Here is a 17,687-nt window from a genome sequence, read left to right as displayed (position 1 = left end):
CTACATCATAACTCGGAATCTACTGCGCCTACATCATAACTCGGAATCTAACTCGGAATCTACTGCGCCTACATCATAACTCGGAATCTAACTCGGAATCTACTGCGCCTACATCATAACTCGGAATCTACTGCGCCTACATCATAACTCGGAATCTAACTCAGAATCTACTGCGCCTACATCATAACTCGGAATCTACTGCGCCTACATCATATCTCGGAATCTAACTCGGAATCTACTGCGCCTACATCATAACTCGGAATCTGACTCGGAATCTACTGCGCCTACATCATTATACGGAATTTAACTCGGAATCTACTGCGCCTACATCATAACTCGGAATCTAACTCGGAATCTACTGCGCCTACATCATAACTCGGAATCTACTGCGCCTACATCATAACTCGGAATCTAACTCGGAATCTACTGCGCCTACTTCATAACTCGGAATCTACTGCGCCTACATCATAACTCGGAATCTAACTCGGAATCTACTGCGCCTACATCATAACTCGGAATCTACTGCGCCTACATCATAACTCGGAATCTAACTCAGAATCTACTGCGCCTACATCATAACTCGGAATCTAACTCAGAATCTACTGCGCCTACATCATATCTGGGAATCTAACTCGGAATCTACTGCGCCTACATCATAACTCGGAATCTAACTCGGAATCTACTGCGCCTACATCATTATACGGAATTTAACTCGGAATCTACTGCGCCTACATCATAACTCGGAATCTAACTCGGAATCTACTGCGCCTACATCATAACTCGGAATCTACTGAGCCTACATCATAACTCGGAATCTCCTGCGCCTACATCATAACTCGGAATCTACTGCGCCTACATCATAACTTGGAATCTAACTCGGAATCTACTGCGCCTACATCATAACTCGGAATCTACTGCGCCTACATCATAACTTGGAATCTAACTCGGAATCTACTGCGCCTAAATCATAACTCGGAATCTACTGCGCCTACATCATAACTCGGAATCTAACTCGGAATCTACTGCGCCTACATCATAACTCGGAATCCACTGCGCCTACATCATAACTCGGAATCTAACTCGGAATATACTGCGCCTACATCATAACTCGGAATCTACTGCGCCTACATCATAACTCGGAATCTAACTCGGAATCTACTGCGCCTACATCATAACTCGGAATTTAACTCAGAATCTACTGCGCCTACATCATAACTCGGAATCTACTGCGCCTACATTATAACTCGGAATCTACTGCGCCTACATCATAACTCGGAATCTACTGCGCCTACATCATAACTCGGAATCTAACTCGGAATCTACTGCGCCTACATCATAACTCGGAATCTACTGCGCCTACATCATAACTCGGAATCTAACTCGGAATCTACTGCGCCTACATCATAACTCGGAATCTACTGCGCCTACATCATAACTCGGAATCTAACTCGGAATCTACTGCGCCTACATCATAACTCGGAATCTACTGCGCCTACATCATAACTCGGAATCTAACTCGGAATCTACTGCGCCTACATCATAACTCGGAATCTACTGCGCCTACATCATAACTCGGAATCTAACTCGGAATCTACTGCGCCTACTTCATAACTCGGAATCTACTGCGCCTACATCATAACTCGGAATCTAACTCGGAATCTACTGCGCCTACATCATAACTCGGAATCTACTGCGCCTACATCATAATTCGGAATCTAACTCAGAATCTACTGCGCCTACATCATAACTCGGAATCTAACTCAGAATCTACTGCGCCTACATCATATCTCGGAATCTAACTCGGAATCTACTGCGCCTACATCATAACTCGGAATCTAACTCGGAATCTACTGCGCCTACATCATTATACGGAATTTAACTCGGAATCTACGGCGCCTACATCATAACTCGGAATCTAACTCGGAATCTACTGCGCCTACATCATAACTCGGAATCTACTGAGCCTACATCATAACTCGGAATCTCCTGCGCCTACATCATAACTCGGAATCTACTGCGCCTACATCATAACTTGGAATCTAACTCGGAATCTACTGCGCCTACATCATAACTTGGAATCTAACTCGGAATCTACTGCGCCTAAATCATAACTCGGAATCTACTGCGCCTACATCATAACTCGGAATCTAACTCGGAATCTACTGCGCCTACATCATAACTCGGAATTTAACTCAGAATCTACTGCGCCTACATCATAACTCGGAATCTACTGCGCCTACATTATAACTCGGAATCTACTGCGCCTACATCATAACTCGGAATCTACTGCGCCTACATCATAACTCGGAATCTAACTCGGAATCTACTGCGCCTACATCATAACTCGGAATCTAACTCGGAATCTACTGCGCCTACATCATAACTCGGAATCTAACTCGGAATCTACTGCGCCTACATCATAACTCGGAATCTAACTCGGAATCTACTGCGCCTACATCATAACTCGGAATCTACTGCGCCTACATCATAACTCGGAATCTAACTCGGAATCTACTGCGCCTACATCATAACTCGGAATCTACTGCGCCTACATCATAACTTGGAATCTAACTCGGAATCTACTGCGCCTACATCATAACTCGGAATTTAACTCAGAATTTACTGCGCCTACATCATAACTCGGAATCTACTGCGCCTACATTAAAACTCGGAATCTAACTCGGAATCTACTGCGCCTACATCATAACTCGGAATCTACTGCGCCTACATCATAACTCGGAATCTAACTCGGAATCTACTGCGCCTACATCATAACTCGGAATCTACTGCGCCTACATCATAACTCGGAATCTACTGCGCCTACATCATAACTCGGAATCTACTGCGCCTACATCAAAACTCGGAATCTAACTCGGAATCTACTGCGCCTACATCATAACTCGGAATCTACTGCGCCTACATCATTACTCGGAATCTACTGCGCCTACATCATAACTCGGAATCTAACTCGGAATCTACTGCGCCTACATCATAACTCCGAATCTACTGCGCCTACATCATAACTCGGAATCTACTGCGCCTACATCATAACTCGGAATCTAACTCGGAATCTACTGCGCCTACATCATAACTCGGAATCTACTGCGCCTACATCATAACTCGGAATCTAACTCGGAATCTACTGCGCCTACATCATAACTCGGAATCTACTGCGCCTACATCATAACTCGGAATCTAACTCGGAATCTACTGCGCCTACATCATAACTCGGAATCTAACTCGGAATCTACTGCGCCTACATCATAACTCGGAATCTACTGCGCCTACATCATAACTCGGAATCTAACTCGGAATCTACTGCACCTACATCATAACTCGGAATCAAACTCAGAATCTACTGCGCCTACATCATAACTCGGAATCTACTGCGCCTACATCTTAACTCGGAATCTACTGCGCCTACATCATAACTTGGAATCTAACTCGGAATCTACTGCGCCTACATCATAACTCGGAATCTACTGCGCCTACATCATAACTCGGAATCTAACTCGGAATCTACTGCGCCTACATCATAACTCGGAATCTACTGCGCCGACATCATAACTCGGAATCTAACTCGGAATCTACTGCGCCTACATCATAACTCGGAATCTACTGCGCCTACATCATAACTCGGAATCTAACTCGGAATCTACTGCGCCTACATCATAACTCGGAATCTACTGCGCCTACATCATAACTCGGAATCTAACTCGGAATCTACTGCGCCTACATCATAACTCGGAATCTACTGCGCCTACATCATAACTCGGAATCTAACTCGGAATCTACTGCGCTTACATCATAACTCGGAATCTAACTCGGAATCTACTGCGCCTACATCATAACTCGGAATCTACTGCGCCTACATCATAACTCGGAATCTAACTCGGAATCTACTGCGCCTACATCATAACTCGGAATCTACTGCGCCTACATCATAACTCGGAATCTAACTCGGAATCTACTGCGCCTACATCATAACTCGGAATCTACTGCGCCTACATCATAACTCAGAATCTAACTCGGAATCTACTGCGCCTACATCATAACTCGGAATCTACTGCGCCTACATCATAACTCGGAATCTAACTCGGAATCTACTGCGCCTAAATCATAACTCGGAATCTACTGCGCCTACATCATAACTCGGAATCTAACTCGGAATCTACTGCGCCTACATCATAACTCGGAATCTAACTCGGAATCTACTGCGCCTACATCATAACTCGGAATTTAACTCAGAATCTACTGCGCCTACATCATAACTCGGAATCTACTGCGCCTACATTATAACTCGGAATCTAACTCGGAATCTACTGCGCCTATATCATAACTCGGAATCTAACTCGGAATCTACTGCGCCTACATCATAACTCGGAATCTACTGCGCCTACATCATAACTCGGAATCTAACTCGGAATCTACTGCGCCTACATCATAACTCGGAATCTACTGCGCCTACATCATAACTCGGAATCTAACTCGGAATCTACTGCGCCTACTTCATAACTCGGAATCTACTGCGCCTACATCATAACTCGGAATCTACTGCGCCTACATCATAACTCGGAATCTAACTCGGAATCTACTGCGCCTACATCATAACTCGGAATCTAACTCGGAATCTACTGCGCCTACATCATAACTCGGAATCTACTGCGCCTACATCATAACTCGGAATCTACTGCGCCTACATCATAACTCGGAATCTAACTCGGAATCTACTGCACCTACATCATAACTCGGAATCTACTGCGCCTACATCATAACTTGGAATCTAACTCGGAATCTACTGCGCCTACATCATAACTCGGAATCTAACTCGGAATCTACTGCGCCTACATCATAACTCGGAATCTACTGCACCTACATCATAACTTGGAATCTAACTCGGAATCTACTGCGCCTACATCATAACTCGGAATCTCCTGCGCCTACATCATAACTCGGAATCTAACTCGGAATCTACTGCGCCTACATCATAACTCGGAATCTACTGCGCCTACATCATAACTCGGAATCTACTGCGCCTACATCATAACTCGGAATCTAACTCGGAATCTACTGCGCCTACATCATAACTCGGAATCTACTGCGCCTACATCATAACTCGGAATCTACTGCGCCTACATCATAACTCGGAATCTAACTCGGAATCTACTGCGCCTACATCATAACTCGGAATCTACTGCGCCTACATCATAACTCGGAATCTAACTCGGAATCTACTGCGCCTACATCATAACTCGGAATCTACTGCGCCTACATCATAACTCGGAATCTAACTCGGAATCTACTGCGCCTACATCATAACTCGGAATCTACTGCGCCTACATCATAACTCGGAATCTAACTCGGAATCTACTGCGCCTACATCATAACTCGGAATCTACTGCGCCGACATCATAACTCGGAATCTAACTCGGAATCTACTGCGCCTACATCATAACTCGGAATCTACTGCGCCTACATCATAACTCGGAATCTAACTCGGAATCTACTGCGCCTACATCATAACTCGGAATCTACTGCGCCTACATCATAACTCGGAATCTAACTCGGAATCTACTGCGCCTACATCATAACTCGGAATCTACTGCGCCTACATCATAGCTCGGAATCTACTGCGCCTACATCATAACTCGGAATCTAACTCGGAATCTACTGCACCTACATCATAACTCGGAATCAAACTCAGAATCTACTGCGCCTACATCATAACTCGGAATCTACTGCGCCTACATCATAACTCGGAATCTAACTCGGAATCTACTGCGCCTACATCATAACTCGGAATCTACTGCGCCTACATCATAACTCGGAATCTAACTCGGAATCTACTGCGCTTACATCATAACTCGGAATCTACTGCGCCTACATCATAACTCGGAATCTATCTCGGAATCTACTGCGCCTACATCATAACTCGGAATCTAACTCGGAATCTACTGCGCCTACATCATAACTCGGAATCTACTGCGCCTACATCATAACTCGGAATCTAACTCGGAATCTACTGCGCCTACATCATAACTCGGAATCTACTGCGCCTACATCATAACTCGGAATCTAACTCGGAATCCACTGCGCCTACATCATAACTCGGAATCTACTGCGCCTACATCATAACTCGGAATCTAACTCGGAATCTACTGCGCCTACATCATAACTCGGAATCTAACTCGGAATCTACTGCGCCTACATCATAACTCGGAATCTAACTCGGAATCTACTGCGCCTACATCATAACTCGGAATCTAACTCGGAATCTACTGCGCCTACATCATAACTCGGAATCTAACTCGGAATCTACTGCGCCTACATCATAACTCGGAATCTAACTCGGAATCTACTGCGCCTACATCATAACTCGGAATCTACTGCGCCTACATCATAACTCAGAATCTAACTCGGAATCTACTGCGCCTACATCATAACTCGGAATCTACTGCGCCTACATCATAACTCGGAATCTAACTCGGAATCTACTGCGCCTACATCCTAACTCGGAATCTACTGCGCCTACATCATAACTCGGAATCTACTGCGCCTACATCATAACTCGGAATCTAACTCGGAATCTACTGCGCCTACATCATAACTCGGAATCTAACTCTTAATCTACTGCGCCTACATCATAACTCGGAATCTACTGCGCCTACATCATAACTCGGAATCTACTGCGCCTACATCATAACTCAGAATCTAACTCGGAATCTACTGCGCCTACATCATAACTCGGAATCTACTGCGCCTACATCATAACTCGGAATCTAACTCGGAATCTACTGCGCCTACATCATAACTCGGAATCTACTGCGCCTACATCATAACTCGGAATCTAACTCGGAATCTACTGCGCCTACATCATAACTCGGAATCTAACTCGGAATCTACTGCGCCTACATCATAACTCGGAATTTAACTCAGAATCTACTGCGCCTACATCATAACTCGGAATCTACTGCGCCTACATTATAACTCGGAATCTAACTCGGAATCTACTGCGCCTATATCATAACTCGGAATCTAACTCGGAATCTACTGCGCCTACATCATAACTCGGAATCTACTGCGCCTACATCATAACTCGGAATCTAACTCGGAATCTACTGCGCCTACATCATAACTCGGAATCTACTGCGCCTACATCATAACTCGGAATCTAACTCGGAATCTACTGCGCCTACATCATAACTCGGAATCTACTGCGCCTACATCATAACTCGGAATCTACTGCGCCTACATCATAACTCGGAATCTAACTCGGAATCTACTGCGCCTACATCATAACTCGGAATCTAACTCGGAATCTACTGCGCCTACATCATAACTCGGAATCTACTGCGCCTACATCATAACTCGGAATCTACTGCGCCTACATCATAACTCGGAATCTAACTCGGAATCTACTGCACCTACATCATAACTCGGAATCTACTGCGCCTACATCATAACTCGGAATCTAACTCGGAATCTACTGCGCCTACATCATAACTCGGAATCTAACTCGGAATCTACTGCGCCTACATCATAACTCGGAATCTACTGCACCTACATCATAACTTGGAATCTAACTCGGAATCTACTGCGCCTACATCATAACTCGGAATCTCCTGCGCCTACATTTTAACTCGGAATCTAACTCGGAATCTACTGCGCCTACATCATAACTCGGAATCTACTGCGCCTACATCATAACTCGGAATCTAACTCGGAATCTACTGCGCCTACATCATAACTCGGAATCTACTGCGCCTACATCATAACTCGGAATCTACTGCGCCTACATCATAACTCGGAATCTAACTCGGAATCTACTGCGCCTACATCATAACTCGGAATCTACTGCGCCTACATCATAACTCGGAATCTAACTCGGAATCTACTGCGCCTACATCATAACTCGGAATCTACTGCGCCTACATCATAACTCGGAATCTAACTCGGAATCTACTGCGCCTACATCATAACTCGGAATCTACTGCGCCTACATCATAACTCGGAATCTAACTCGGAATCTACTGCGCCTACATCATAACTCGGAATCTACTGCGCCGACATCATAACTCGGAATCTAACTCGGAATCTACTGCGCCTACATCATAACTCGGAATCTACTGCGCCTACATCATAACTCGGAATCTAACTCGGAATCTACTGCGCCTACATCATAACTCGGAATCTACTGCGCCTACATCATAACTCGGAATCTAACTCGGAATCTACTGCGCCTACATCATAACTCGGAATCTACTGCGCCTACATCATAGCTCGGAATCTACTGCGCCTACATCATAACTCGGAATCTAACTCGGAATCTACTGCACCTACATCATAACTCGGAATCAAACTCAGAATCTACTGCGCCTACATCATAACTCGGAATCTACTGCGCCTACATCATAACTCGGAATCTAACTCGGAATCTACTGCGCCTACATCATAACTCGGAATCTACTGCGCCTACATCATAACTCGGAATCTAACTCGGAATCTACTGCGCTTACATCATAACTCGGAATCTACTGCGCCTACATCATAACTCGGAATCTATCTCGGAATCTACTGCGCCTACATCATAACTCGGAATCTAACTCGGAATCTACTGCGCCTACATCATAACTCGGAATCTACTGCGCCTACATCATAACTCGGAATCTAACTCGGAATCTACTGCGCCTACATCATAACTCGGAATCTACTGCGCCTACATCATAACTCGGAATCTAACTCGGAATCCACTGCGCCTACATCATAACTCGGAATCTACTGCGCCTACATCATAACTCGGAATCTAACTCGGAATCTACTGCGCCTACATCATAACTCGGAATCTAACTCGGAATCTACTGCGCCTACATCATAACTCGGAATCTAACTCGGAATCTACTGCGCCTACATCATAACTCGGAATCTAACTCGGAATCTACTGCGCCTACATCATAACTCGGAATCTAACTCGGAATCTACTGCGCCTACATCATAACTCGGAATCTAACTCGGAATCTACTGCGCCTACATCATAACTCGGAATCTACTGCGCCTACATCATAACTCAGAATCTAACTCGGAATCTACTGCGCCTACATCATAACTCGGAATCTACTGCGCCTACATCATAACTCGGAATCTAACTCGGAATCTACTGCGCCTACATCCTAACTCGGAATCTACTGCGCCTACATCATAACTCGGAATCTACTGCGCCTACATCATAACTCGGAATCTAACTCGGAATCTACTGCGCCTACATCATAACTCGGAATCTAACTCTTAATCTACTGCGCCTACATCATAACTCGGAATCTACTGCGCCTACATCATAACTCGGAATCTACTGCGCCTACATCATAACTCGGAATCTAACTCGGAATCTACTGCGCCTACATCATAACTCGGAATCTACTGCGCCTACATCATAACTCGGAATCTAACTCGGAATCTACTGCGCCTACATCATAACTCGGAATCTAACTCGGAATCTACTGCGCCTACATCATAACTCGGAATCTACTGCGCCGACATCATAACTCGGAATCTAACTCGGAATCTACTGCGCCTACATCATAACTCGGAATCTACTGCGCCTACATCATAACTCGGAATCTAACTCGGAATCTACTGCGCCTACATCATAACTCGGAATCTACTGCGCCTACATCATAACTCGGAATCTAACTCGGAATCTACTGCGCCTACATCATAACTCGGAATCTACTGCGCCTACATCATAACTCGGAATCTAACTCGGAATCTACTGCGCCTACATCATAACTCGGAATCTAACTCGGAATCTACTGCGCCTACATCATAACTCGGAATCTAACTCGGAATCTACTGCGCCTACATCATAACTCGGAATCTACTGTGCCTACATCATAACTGGGAATCTAACTCGGAATCTACTGCGCCTACATCATAACTCGGAATCTACTGCGCCGACATCATAACTCGGAATCTAACTCGGAATCTACTGCGCCTACATCATAACTCGGAATCTACTGCGCCTACATCATAACTCGGAATCTAACTCGGAATCTACTGCGCCTACATCATAACTCGGAATCTACTGCGCCTACATCATAACTCGGAATCTAACTCGGAATCTACTGCGCCTACATCATAACTCGGAATCTAACTCGGAATCTACTGCGCCTACATCATAACTCGGAATCTAACTCGGAATCTACTGCGCCTACATCATAACTCGGAATCTACTGCGCCTACATCATAACTTGGAATCTAACTCGGAATCTACTGATCCTACATCATAACTCGGAATCTACTGCGCCTACATCATAACTCGGAATCTAACTCGGAATCTACTGCGCCTACATCATAACTCGGAATCTACTGCGCCTACATCATAACTCGAAATCTAACTCGGAATCTACTGCGCCTACATCATAACTCGGAATCTAACTCGGAATCTACTGCGCCTACATCATAACTCGGAATCTACTGCGCCTACATCATAACTCGGAATCTAACTCGGAATCTACTGCGCCTACATCATAACTCGGAATCTACTGCGCCTACATCATAACTCGGAATCTACTGCGCCTACATCATAACACGGAATCTAACTCGGAATCTACTGCGCCTACATCATAACTCGGAATCTACTGCGCCTACATCATAACTCGGAATCTACTGCGCCTACATCATATCTCGGTATCTAACTCGGAATCTACTGCGCCTACATCATAACTCGGAATCTACTTCGCCTACATCATAACTTGGAATCTAACTCGGAATCTACTGCGCCTACATCATAACTCGGAATCTACTGCGCCTACATCATAACTCGGAATCTAACTCGGAATCTACTGCGCCTACATCATAACTCGGAATCTACTGCGCCGACATCATAACTCGGAATCTAACTCGGAATCTACTGCGCCTACATCATAACTCGGAATCTACTGCGCCTACATCATAACTCGGAATCTAACTCGGAATCTACTGCGCCTACATCATAACTCGGAATCTACTGCGCCTACATCATAACTCGAAATCTAACTCGGAATCTACTGCGCCTACATCATAACTCGGAATCTAACTCGGAATCTACTGCGCCTACATCATAACTCGGAATCTACTGCGCCTACATCATAACTCGGAATATAACTCGGAATCTACTGCGCCTACATCATAACTCGGAATCTAACTCGGAATCTACTGCACCTACATCATAACTCGGAATCTACTGCGCCTACATCATAACTCGGAATCTAACTCAGAATCTACTGCGCCTACATCATAACTCGGAATCTACTGCGCCTACATCATATCTCGGAATCTAACTCGGAATCTACTGCGCCTACATCATAACTCGGAATCTGACTCGGAATCTACTGCGCCTACATCATTATACGGAATTTAACTCGGAATCTACTGCGCCTACAGCATAACTCGGAATCTAACTCGGAATCTACTGCGCCTACATCATAACTCGGAATCTACTGCGCCTACATCATAACTCGGAATCTAACTCGGAATCTACTGCGCCTACTTCATAACTCGGAATCTACTGCGCCTACATCATAACTCGGAATCTAACTCGGAATCTACTGCGCCTACATCATAACTCGGAATCTACTGCGCCTACATCATAACTCGGAATCTAACACAGAATCTACTGCGCCTACATCATAACTCGGAATCTAACTCAGAATCTACTGCGCCTACATCATATCTGGGAATCTAACTCGGAATCTACTGCGCCTACATCATAACTCGGAATCTAACTCGGAATCTACTGCGCCTACATCATTATGCGGAATTTAACTCGGAATCTACTGCGCCTACATCATAACTCGGAATCTAACTCGGAATCTACTGCGCCTACATCATAACTCGGAATCTACTGAGCCTACATCATAACTCGGAATCTCCTGCGCCTACATCATAACTCGGAATCTACTGCGCCTACATCATAACTTGGAATCTAACTCGGAATCTACTGCGCCTACATCATAACTCGGAATCTACTGCGCCTACATCATAACTTGGAATCTAACTCGGAATCTACTGCGCCTAAATCATAACTCGGAATCTACTGCGCCTACATCATAACTCGGAATCTAACTCGGAATCTACTGCGCCTACATCATAACTCGGAATCCACTGCGCCTACATCATAACTCGGAATCTAACTCGGAATCTACTGCGCCTACATCATAACTCGGAATCTACTGCGCCTACATCATAACTCGGAATCTAACTCGGAATCTACTGCGCCTACATCATAACTCGGAATTTAACTCAGAATCTACTGCGCCTACATCATAACTCGGAATCTACTGCGCCTACTTTATAACTCGGAATCTACTGCGCCTACATCATAACTCGGAATCTACTGCGCCTACATCATAACTCGGAATCTAACTCGGAATCTACTGCGCCTACATCATAACTCGGAATCTACTGCGCCTACATCATAACTCGGAATCTAACTCGGAATCTACTGCGCCTACATCATAACTCGGAATCTACTGCGCCTACATCATAACTCGGAATCTAACTCGGAATCTACTGCGCCTACATCATAACTCGGAATCTACTGCGCCTACATCATAACTCGGAATCTAACTCGGAATCTACTGCGCCTACATCATAACTCGGAATCTACTGCGCCTACATCATAACTCGGAATCTAACTCGGAATCTAACTCGGAATCTACTGCGCCTACTTCATAACTCGGAATCTACTGCGCCTACATCATAACTCGGAATCTAACTCGGAATCTACTGCGCCTACATCATAACTCGGAATCTACTGCGCCTACATCATAACTCGGAATCTAACTCAGAATCTACTGCGCCTACATCATAACTCGGAATCTAACTCAGAATCTACTGCGCCTACATCATATCTCGGAATCTAACTCGGAATCTACTGCGCCTACATCATAACTCGGAATCTAACTCGGAATCTACTGCGCCTACATCATTATACGGAATTTAACTCGGAATCTACGGCGCCTACATCATAACTCGGAATCTAACTCGGAATCTACTGCGTCTACATCATAACTCGGAATCTACTGAGCCTACATCATAACTCGGAATCTCCTGCGCCTACATCATAACTCGGAATCTACTGCGCCTACATCATAACTTGGAATCTAACTCGGAATCTACTGCGCCTACATCATAACTCGGAATCTACTGCGCCTACATCATAACTTGGAATCTAACTCGGAATCTACTGCGCCTAAATCATAACTCGGAATCTACTGCGCCTACATCATAACTCGGAATCTAACTCGGAATCTACTGCGCCTACATCATAACTCGGAATTTAACTCAGAATCTACTGCGCCTACATCATAACTCGGAATCTACTGCGCCTACATCATAACTCGGAATCTAACTCGGAATCTACTGCGCCTACATCATAACTCGGAATCTAACTCGGAATCTACTGCGCCTACATCATAACTCGGAATCTACTGCGCCTACATCATAACTCGGAATCTAACTCGGAATCTACTGCGCCTACATCATAACTCGGAATCTACTGCGCCAACATCATAACTTGGAATCTAACTCGGAATCTACTGCGCCTACATCATAACTCGGAATTTAACTCAGAATTTACTGCGCCTACATCATAACTCGGAATCTACTGCGCCTACATTATAACTCGGAATCTAACTCGGAATCTACTGCGCCTACATCATAACTCGGAATCTACTGCGCCTACATCATAACTCGGAATCTAACTCGGAATCTACTGCGCCTACATCATAACTCGGAATCTACTGCGCCTACATCATAACTCGGAATCTACTGCGCCTACATCATAACTCGGAATCTACTGCGCCTACATCAAAACTCGGAATCTAACTCGGAATCTACTGCGCCTACATCATAACTCGGAATCTACTGCGCCTACATCATTACTCGGAATCTACTGCGCCTACATCATAACTCGGAATCTAACTCGGAATCTACTGCGCCTACATCATAACTCCGAATCTACTGCGCCTACATCATAACTCGGAATCTACTGCGCCTACATCATAACTCGGAATCTAACTCGGAATCTACTGCGCCTACATCATAACTCGGAATCTACTGCGCCTACATCATAACTCGGAATCTAACTCGGAATCTACTGCGCCTACATCATAACTCGGAATCTACTGCGCCTACATCATAACTCGGAATCTAACTCGGAATCTACTGCGCCTACATCATAACTCGGAATCTAACTCGGAATCTACTGCACCTACATCATAACTCGGAATCTACTGCGCCTACATCATAACTCGGAATCTAACTCGGAATCTACTGCACCTACATCATAACTCGGAATCAAACTCAGAATCTACTGCGCCTACATCATAACTCGGAATCTACTGCGCCTACATCATAACTCGGAATCTAACTCGGAATCTACTGCGCCTACATCATAACTCGGAATCTACTGCGCCTACATCATAACTCGGAATCTAACTCGGAATCTACTGCGCCTACATCATAACTCGGAATCTACTGCGCCTACATCATAACTTGGAATCTAACTCGGAATCTACTGCGCCTACATCATAACTCGGAATCTACTGCGCCTACATCATAACTCGGAATCTAACTCGGAATCTACTGCGCCTACATCATAACTCGGAATCTACTGCGCCGACATCATAACTCGGAATCTAACTCGGAATCTACTGCGCCTACATCATAACTCGGAATCTACTGCGCCTACATCATAACTCGGAATCTAACTCGGAATCTACTGCGCCTACATCATAACTCGGAATCTACTGCGCCTACATCATAACTCGGAATCTAACTCGGAATCTACTGCGCCTACATCATAACTCGGAATCTACTGCGCCTACATCATAACTCGGAATCTAACTCGGAATCTACTGCGCTTACATCATAACTCGGAATCTAACTCGGAATCTACTGCGCCTACATCATAACTCGGAATCTACTGCGCCTACATCATAACTCGGAATCTAACTCGGAATCTACTGCGCCTATATCATAACTCGGAATCTAACTCGGAATCTACTGCGCCTACATCATAACTCGGAATTTAACTCAGAATCTACTGCGCCTACATCATAACTCGGAATCTACTGCGCCTACATTATAACTCGGAATCTAACTCGGAATCTACTGCGCCTACATCATAACTCGGAATCTAACTCGGAATCTACTGCGCCTACATCATAACTCGGAATCTACTGCGCCTACATCATAACTCGAAATCTAACTCGGAATCTACTGCGCCTACATCATAACTCGGAATCTACTGCGCCTACATCATAACTCGGAATCTAACTCGGAATCTACTGCGCCTACATCATAACTCGGAATCTACTGCGCCGACATCATAACTCGGAATCTAACTCGGAATCTACTGCGCCTACATCATAACTCGGAATCTACTGCGCCTACATCATAACTCGGAATCTAACTCGGAATCTACTGCGCCTACATCATAACTCGGAATCTACTGCGCCTACATCATAACTCGGAATCTAACTCGGAATCTACTGCGCCTACATCATAACTCGGAATCTACTGCGCCTACATCATAACTCGGAATCTAACTCGGAATCTACTGCGCTTACATCATAACTCGGAATCTAACTCGGAATCTACTGCGCCTACATCATAACTCGGAATCTACTGCGCCTACATCATAACTCGGAATCTAACTCGGAATCTACTGCGCCTACATCATAACTCGGAATCTAACTCGGAATCTACTGCGCCTACATCATAACTCGGAATTTAACTCAGAATCTACTGCGCCTACATCATAACTCGGAATCTACTGCGCCTACATTATAACTCGGAATCTAACTCGGAATCTACTGCGCCTACATCATAACTCGGAATCTAACTCGGAATCTACTGCGCCTACATCATAACTCGGAATCTACTGCGCCTACATCATAACTCGGAATCTAACTCGGAATCTACTGCGCCTACATCATAACTCGGAATCTAACTCGGAATCTACTGCGCCTACATCATAACTCGGAATCTACTGCGCCTACATCATAACTCAGAATCTAACTCGGAATCTACTGCGCCTACATCATAACTCGGAATCTACTGCGCCTACATCATAACTCGGAATCTAACTCGGAATCTACTGCGCCTACATCATAACTCGGAATCTACTGCGCCTACATCATAACTCGGAATCTAACTCGGAATCTACTGCGCCTACATCATAACTCGGAATCTAACTCGGAATCTACTGCGCCTACATCATAACTCGGAATTTAACTCAGAATCTACTGCGCCTACATCATAACTCGGAATCTACTGCGCCTACATTATAACTCGGAATCTAACTCGGAATCTACTGCGCCTACATCATAACTCGGAATCTAACTCGGAATCTACTGCGCCTACATCATAACTCGGAATCTACTGCGCCTACATCATAACTCGGAATCTAACTCGGAATCTACTGCGCCTACATCATAACTCGGAATCTACTGCGCCTACATCATAACTCGGAATCTAACTCGGAATCTACTGCGCCTACATCATAACTCGGAATCTACTGCGCCTACATCATAACTCGGAATCTACTGCGCCTACATCATAACTCGGAATCTAACTCGGAATCTACTGCGCCTACATCATAACTCGGAATCTAACTCGGAATCTACTGCGCCTACATCATAACTCGGAATCTACTGCGCCTACATCATAACTCGGAATCTACTGCGCCTACATCATAACTCGGAATCTAACTCGGAATCTACTGCACCTACATCATAACTCGGAATCTACTGCGCCTACATCATAACTCGGAATCTAACTCGGAATCTACTGCGCCTACATCATAACTTGGAATCTAACTCGGAATCTACTGCGCCTACATCATAACTCGGAATCTCCTGCGCCTACATCATAACTCGGAATCTAACTCGGAATCTACTGCGCCTACATCATAACTCGGAATCTACTGCGCCGACATCATAACTCGGAATCTAACTCGGAATCTACTGCGCCTACATCATAACTCGGAATCTACTGCGCCTACATCATAACTCGGAATCTAACTCGGAATCTACTGCGCCTACATCATAACTCGGAATCTACTGCGCCTACATCATAACTCGGAATCTAACTCGGAATCTACTGCGCCTACATCATAACTCGGAATCTACTGCGCCTACATCATAACTCGGAATCTAACTCGGAATCTACTGCGCCTACATCATAACTCGGAATGTACTGCGCCTACATCATAACTCGGAATCTAACTCGGAATCTACTGCGCCTACATCATAACTCGGAATCTACTGCGCCTACATCATAACTCGGAATCTAACTTGGAATCTACTGCGCCTACATCATAACTCGGAATCTAACTCGGAATCTACTGCGCCTACATCATAACTCGGAATCTAACTCGGAATCTACTGCGCCTACATCATAACTCGGAATCTACTGCGCCTACATCATAACTCGGAATCTAACTCGGAATCTACTGCGCCTACATCATAACTCGGAATCTACTGCGCCGACATCATAACTCGGAATCTAACTCGGAATCTACTGCGCCTACATCATAACTCGGAATCTACTGCGCCTACATCATAACTCGGAATCTAACTCGGAATCTACTGCGCCTACATCATAACTCGGAATCTACTGCGCCTACATCATAACTCGGAATCTAA

Source organism: Coturnix japonica, chromosome 16 (assembly GCF_054131305.1).
Source record: "Coturnix japonica strain WE chromosome 16, WE-NBRP24, whole genome shotgun sequence".
In the NCBI taxonomy this organism is placed as follows: Eukaryota; Metazoa; Chordata; class Aves; order Galliformes; family Phasianidae; genus Coturnix; species Coturnix japonica.
This window is presented reverse-complemented; position numbering follows the sequence as displayed.